This window comes from Solanum tuberosum, unplaced genomic scaffold (assembly GCF_000226075.1).
Source record: "Solanum tuberosum cultivar DM 1-3 516 R44 unplaced genomic scaffold, SolTub_3.0 scf00002, whole genome shotgun sequence".
NCBI classification, from domain to species: domain Eukaryota; kingdom Viridiplantae; phylum Streptophyta; class Magnoliopsida; order Solanales; family Solanaceae; genus Solanum; species Solanum tuberosum.
Window position 1 is genome coordinate 5,107,743 of NW_006238928.1, and position 7,087 is coordinate 5,114,829.

General features: G+C 35.4%; 2 long non-coding RNA genes across 2 annotated transcripts; both read left to right on the forward strand.

Annotated features, from left to right (window-relative positions):
* Window positions 1-2,871: 2,871 nt before the first annotated feature.
* Window positions 2,872-5,645, forward strand: LOC107062940 (uncharacterized). The gene is made up of 3 exons (XR_001474968.1): window positions 2,872-4,041; window positions 4,298-4,362; window positions 5,418-5,645. It is a non-coding gene; the product is annotated as an uncharacterized lncRNA (long non-coding RNA).
* Window positions 5,646-5,877: 232 nt separating this feature from the next.
* On the forward strand, window positions 5,878-6,543 carry LOC107058414 (uncharacterized). Its single transcript, XR_001472017.1, has 2 exons — window positions 5,878-6,111; window positions 6,376-6,543. It is a non-coding gene; the product is annotated as an uncharacterized lncRNA (long non-coding RNA).
* Window positions 6,544-7,087: the final 544 nt, after the last annotated feature.

Sequence of the window (7,087 nt, forward strand, 5' to 3'; positions counted from 1 at the left end):
TAGGGAATGCTTTGAGAATACCACATCTCACGAAGAAAAAGTCACTAAGCCTAAGTGACCATACCTTTGCACTCAGCCCCGTTATAAGCCTTAGAAAGACCTTTTTGATCTTGAGTAAGCTGGATCGAAAGTCAATTGGAAAATAAGGGCAAACCTATGGGTGAAAACATGCATTGTGTTCCTTTTTTTTGAGTGTGAGCATTATATCTTATTCCTGATGTTAAACTGACTCATATATGTATGTAAATATGGAATCATTCTTTGTGCGAGGGCATTTAAATATTTTTTTAAGCTTGATCTTGCACAAGTAGCAAGTATTCCGAGCATGAGAATCTTTGGTGATGGTGTGTCACAATTTGAATCTTTGAGTACACAATTGATCCTTGCATAAGTAAATTGATTCTTGTTGTGTGCATTCATGATTTAGTCTTGTGTAGCACTAGTTGAGGCACCCTTTTTGAACGGCTGAACTTAAGTTTACTTGAGGACAAGCAAAAGTTTAAGTTGGGGGTGTTGATTAGTCCACAAATTGGACTCATTTAGGGCTTTATTATTTTAGAAATAGTGTCCTTGAATGCTTGTTTTATGTCAACACCTGATTAAAATGCTGAAGTTTCAGGTATTTGAAGTTTCAGTGAAAGCATAGACACTTAGGCGCAAAACGGAGCAAATGGGGCTGAAAAGAACAAGAAATGGAATCCTGCGGATTGCCGAGTTCAACTTGGCGAGTCGCCGAGACGACATGAACCGCCCTTCGCGTTGAAGGAAGTGAATCAAAAGGCGAGGAAAGGAGCAGTCGGCAAGTCGCCAATCAGTTCCGCGAAGCAGTACTATACCGCCCATTGACCCAGAATGCGAGGATGCTAAAGGCAAGACACTGAAGGCGATAAGCTGACCAAAATGCGGATCGCAGAGTTCATTGGTGATCTCGACTAATGTCGCCGAACAATCCTACGCAGCACAATCTGTGAAAACTATAAATACTAGTTAGAATTGTAGTCTTAGTGTGGAACAATTATTATTATTATTTTACTTCAGAACATACTTTAGCTGATATTTTTCTCTCAAGTTTGGAGAGGGTTTTGTGGAAACTTGAAGAAAGTAGTTCTTCTTCCCAAGTTGGAAGTGGGTCTTCTCTATTAATTTTCCTTTGCTTAATTTAAGGTTTAATTTTTTATACCTAGTTGATTTCATTACCATGTTAGGTTATAATTTATTATTTCTTGATGTGTGGCTAAAAATCCCCATTCTTGGGGTGTAATTTAGCAAGTATGGATTGATATTCTTGTTAGGCTTTGCTAGCTAATAGGTTAGATGTATTTTAATATTAGTCCCATATCCTAACACTCAGCTCGAGAGAGTGAGTCGGGTAAGGCGTACGCTGGTCTTCATGCGGCAAATGGGCGTCCGAGAGGAACGCATTCGAAATGGGGTAAGTAGCCCGAGAGGGAACTTATTTCCATTTAAAGCTTAGCCTAGTCACTATTATTTTGCAAATTTCCTATCGAAAGCATGTACCCAACAATTTATCTCAACTTATATTGCGGTCACATCCCAAGAACCTTTCCCCATACTTCATTTTCTTGTTTATTTTGCTGTTTTAGTACTTGTTACAAAACCCTCTTTGATATTAAACACTTTTGTGTCGCCACCTTTAATTTACAATGTCTTTTATCGCAAATGTCTTTAGCTACGACTGGTTAGAATGTAAATTCTATTTTACTATCAATTCTCAAAACCGCTCCCACTACACCATTTTAGTCCTAAGGCCACACTAAATCTAGACAACACTTATAAAGTGCTGCCAAAAATATTTTTGGATACACTTTTAAAGTGTAGCTTTAGTTTTTAGCTTTTGGCAACGATAATATTGGCAACACTTGTAAAACGTGCTCTTTAGTAGTATAGGCTACACTTTATAAACGTTGTCAAATTATGATATAATTGACAACACTTATGTACACATATGACTACACTTTTAAAGTGTGCTATTTTTATAATTTTATAAACAACACTTTACAAGTGTAGGATTATAATTTTCCCAAAATTTTCACTAAAATATTGTATTCCCTCCAATATATTTAACTTTCCCCCCAATTTCTAATTTGTCAATAAAGGAACTCATAAAAGAAAAATTCTATACAAAGAAATATATTCTAAAAAACATTTTACCCCAAATTAACGTAGGAGCTGCTCTTTATCTAAATCAAAATAGAAGCTATTTTTTTTGCCCAAATCAAAACGTTTTGCCCCAAATAAAAATCTCATACCCTAAACCCTACAACTTGCTCTTGTTCTAAATGTAGAAGAAACACAGTCGTTGCTCTGAATCGTCCAAATGGGTACTTGAAAGGGGAGTCGCGGATAGAGAGAGCATGGTCTCATTGGAAGAAGCTAGGCGAGCCCAAACTTATAGTGGCACCAATGGTTGACGACTCGGAGCTTCCTTTCCGTCTTCTCGACACATCGATGATGTACATAGTTTCTTTGAAGAAATTGGTGCTGATGGGGTACTTTCAGCAGATCCTCTTCTTGAGAATCTAGCCCTCTTTGCTGGATATCGAACTGTTGAATGGGGATTGGGTGTTGCAGTGATATCCAGTGCCTTGGAGAATCATTTGTTCTCATGTACACAAGTTGTTGGGAAAGTGGTTTAGGATCCAGCCAAGTGTGCGAGAGGATTTTAACAAACAATACAAACTCACCTTTGAATTTCTTTATGATTTAGTGAACCGATTAAAGGAACTTGGGGTGAGAATACCACTTTATGCTGAAGGATACTCAATAGGCAGTATCTGCAAATTGACTTGATGCTCAAGTTCTGTTCTAACCTGAAAGATGAAGCCAGCTATGGTGAATGACCAGGTCAGTTTTCTCACTCCAGCACGTTCTTGAAAAATGGTGTACGCTCACTACTGTTGGTCAGAGCAGGTGCAGGGTAAAACGTATCTCAGCCTTTTACCTCATGTTTTGTATAATTATATACCAATTTTTTTCTCGTATCATTGAGATAATTTACACACTTTTTTCATACATCTAGATTTGTATCCTGACTAATTATTTGTAAGGTGACTAAATTTCTATCCAATAGATGCAATTGGACTGATTATTTAGGAGGTAATGCTATAGTGCTTCGACCGTATGATCAAAACCTCCTTAGTTTATTTTCCATAAAGTGCGGTGTTGGGTGCTTGAAGTGTCAAGAGCACCATGTAGACAACTTTACTCTCTGCTAGTTTGAAAACTTGAAAGCGAGAACAGACTGAACAGTGCCTGTCTTAAGGTTTAACTTTTATAGTGCGCCATTGTATTTGGCACTCGTTTATTTTCATGGGCAACAAAAGAAGGAAACTAATTCAGACTTGCTAAAAAAAAAAGAATTCATTGTTCTGCTAATCTCATCGTCATTGTATATTTCTCTCTTCTTCAATGACATATGGTGATTTCCATAGTCCTTCCTTGCCTTCAATCGGGAAACTGAAAAAACAGCGTGAAGAATTCCAACATCGTTTGGAGGAATTGAGGAATCTAAGGGAGAAAATACGAGCTCTAGCAAGGGAGATGCAATCAGTCACTCGACTCATATATTGCATCCTTATTCTCGTTCATCAGACTCACTCTGTTGGTATTTGAAAATCATAATTTATATAGTTATATTTTCATTCTATGCATTTTTAAAATGTTAGATGCACTCTTAGATCTAAATAATCTTCACTTTTTCAGGATCTTAGTTCATTATATTACATAAAGATTAAACTTGTTATCCATTTAAATTGGTCAGGTAATTTGGACTGGTGCTATAATTTGAGTTTTGATGCAATTTTAGATCTAAATAATGATTAAACTCGTTATCCATTTAAATTGGTCAGGTAAATTGTTAGATGCAATTTTAGATCTAAATAATCTTCACTTTCTAAAGCTCTAACAGAACCTGATTCTATAAGTATTTATGATGCTTGCCGCAGGATGGCTGCTCGCAGAGTTGATGCTTTATTGCTGACTGACTCGAATGCATTACTATGTGGTATATTAATGGATAAGGTTAAAACTCAATCCTGCTTTTCACTCAATAGACTCAAGTATAATTTGATATAGTTGACTTACTCTTCCTTTTTGTATAGGTGTTTCTTTCTTCCTAAAGGATATAACAACTAGAGTTATTGCATGTGAAGTAACTATTCAGGAAACACTTGTTTCAAAGGATATGACAAAACATCCTATTTTTGTGCTTTCAGACACACTTGTTGTAGAAACATTGAGTTGTTGCCCTCTCAGATACAATTTTTGCACTATGCAGTTGAGCATCGTAGACCACTACAACAATTGAAAAAGACATTGTTGATGCTACTAGTAGCTATGCAGGTATCATTGTTGCAAACCCTTTCCAGGTATTATTTAGTTTTCACTGTTACATGGTGTTTCTCACATCAAGTTAACATTAAGCTATGTTCGTATTATCATCAAGCATTACAAAGATGTACACTGAACCGTCTGATGTTCAAATTTAATCATTGGTTGTGATGATTTTTGAAGCTTCTACCCTTTACTTTATAAACATATGTCAAACCATGTTTTGCTAGTGTTACCTCAAAACTAGAAAGTTATAACAATGTCTTCTTTACCAACCATTTGAATTACTGCATAAAAACTCTGGTCGTACAGTTTCTTCCTATCTTGTGGTTCAGTTTCCTTCTTATGTTGTGACCCTTCTTGTGTTATATGTTGCTATTTATACCATGTTTATTGTAAGAAAGCATCTATTTAGAGTATGATATGTCTTTTATTTGTTCTTGGTATCTGTTATGCTAATGAGGTGTAGAAGACCTTAGAACCCTCTCTTAATATGCTAAATTTGCTTCACTGAACGTTTTTTTTTTGTTCTGGGAGGGTGTATATACCAATACTTGGTATTCCTGTCGATCTCTTATTCAGATCTATAACATTGTCAATTGTTTTATGGTATTAGTAATACAAAATAGTTGAGTTCTGAAAACTTCACTCACTGACCCTTGATTGCTGGCAAGCTTGGTGTATTCTGAAAATCATTTAGGCAATATGAGGGGTTTACTAATCCCTAAATTTTGAGGATTTAGATTTTGGGAGTAACTCGTCTACACTTTGGTGATTGTTTGAGGAGGGTTCATGGTTCGCATGTTGACAAATTCCATAGGCTGTTTTCGCCACAGTTTTACTTAATGTTCACTTTCTTCACCAATTAATAATGTTATCTGAGCTTTTCATGTTTGTTTGTTTGTATGTCGGCTTTCTGTATTTTCATGTTTGTTAGTTTGTATGTTAGTTTCTCAATTGACTTATAGGTCATTCATAACCATTCATGGTGCAGTAATTAGACAATGTATTTGATCCTATATTACATCTCTTTTCCTTATTTTCTCCTTGTGCATTTCTTTATGCAGGTCTATCTAGGTGAGCAGTACGTAAATAATTATACGCTATCTGATGTGACATTTTTAGTTGAAGGTAGCAGCAGTTTTGTGATTCAAATATTGTCATCTTCTTCATATCATGGTGTTCTCGAAATGGGTATACTCAAAAGTATTGTATGTTACACGTGCTTTTAGCCCATTGACCTGAAATTTTGTACTCATAAAAGACCATAAATACTTAGCTCTTTCCTTAATGTATTACAAGATTACAGTAACAAAACATTAACTAAATTCCAGCTGTGTTTTGAAATTTTTTCCATCAAGTGGCATTTATGTTTTCATCCCACCACCTGTAAGTTGTGCTTCATCCCAACTTCCACCCTACACCCTACCTCATATAATTTTTTTCTTTACTTTTCTCTTGATTTCTGTTGGTTTTGTCCTTTGACTTTCACATACATTGGTGCTTTTCTCAGTTTAATGTAATTGCCTGTAGTTACTTTTAAGGACAAGGAAACTGTAGCAGGACTAATACTAGATTTTTGCTTTATCCAGTTCTTGGGGGTTTTATTGTGTCAGTGAAATTGATGAAATTGGAGAATAAATGGCAAGCAATTCAGGGAAAGGATCTCCAATTAATGGTTCTGTGTATGTCTGTAACTTGCCCCTTGGTACAGATGAAGATATGCTAGCTGAATATTTTGGCAGAATAGGGGTGCTAAAGGTATGGTTGTGAACATGTACTTCTAATTATGTTTGAGAATGTTTGTTATATGCTTTAGTGATGATTTTCTCAGGTACTAGGATAATTGGTTTTAATCAACTGTCATATGTTGGTATGTACATGATTTACTAGTCTATAAAAATTGATTCTTCTATCATGAATCATCTTGTTCCTCTTTTTCTAAAGCTCTCATAGGATGATTAACCATGACTAGTGTCAAGCGTGAATTTTTTTCTAACATTTAATTTTCTTTTGAATGTGTAGGAAAATATAGGTGATCAAATTTGAATGATAGCAGCAGGTCAACTCAATATATTGGAGCGAACGATATACTGTTTTTGAACTACTATTATATATGTTAGAATAGATTGTGAAATTTATTGCTAGTACACCTCTTTAAAATATTTCTTTCTAAGTATGTAGTACAAGACATCTTTTTCGATGTTTATTGTAAATCTATATATTGAACTCTTTATTAGCTAATTTGATGCTTGAGATCATTTATATTATACAATTATGTGATTAGTGAATCTATCCAAACCAAATTTATTAATTTTCAATTAGAAATTGTGGCTAGAAAAATTCTAAACAACGTTGCCACACTTTAATAGTGTGGTTAGAGGGATGCCAATTGTGTGGCTTATTGATTATAAAATGTAGTACATACACTTGAAAAGGCTACACTTTTAAAGTGTGGCTAATAACAAAGCAAAGGCCACACTAGAAAGTGTAGTTTTATCAAATAAAAGTGTTGCCAATGAGATGCTACAAAGTGTGGCCTTTGTACCTCATCGGCAACGCTTTTTAAGTGTAGCTGCTACTGTAACACTTGAAAAGTGTAGCCTAAGGTCAAAGGTTACGCCTCTTTAGGCCACCCCCCAAAAAGTGTTGCCAAAAGTCAAAAAGTGTTGCCTTTTATCAAAGGCCACACTTTTTGCTAGTTTAGGCCACACTTTACAAGGGTGGCTGAAAGCCT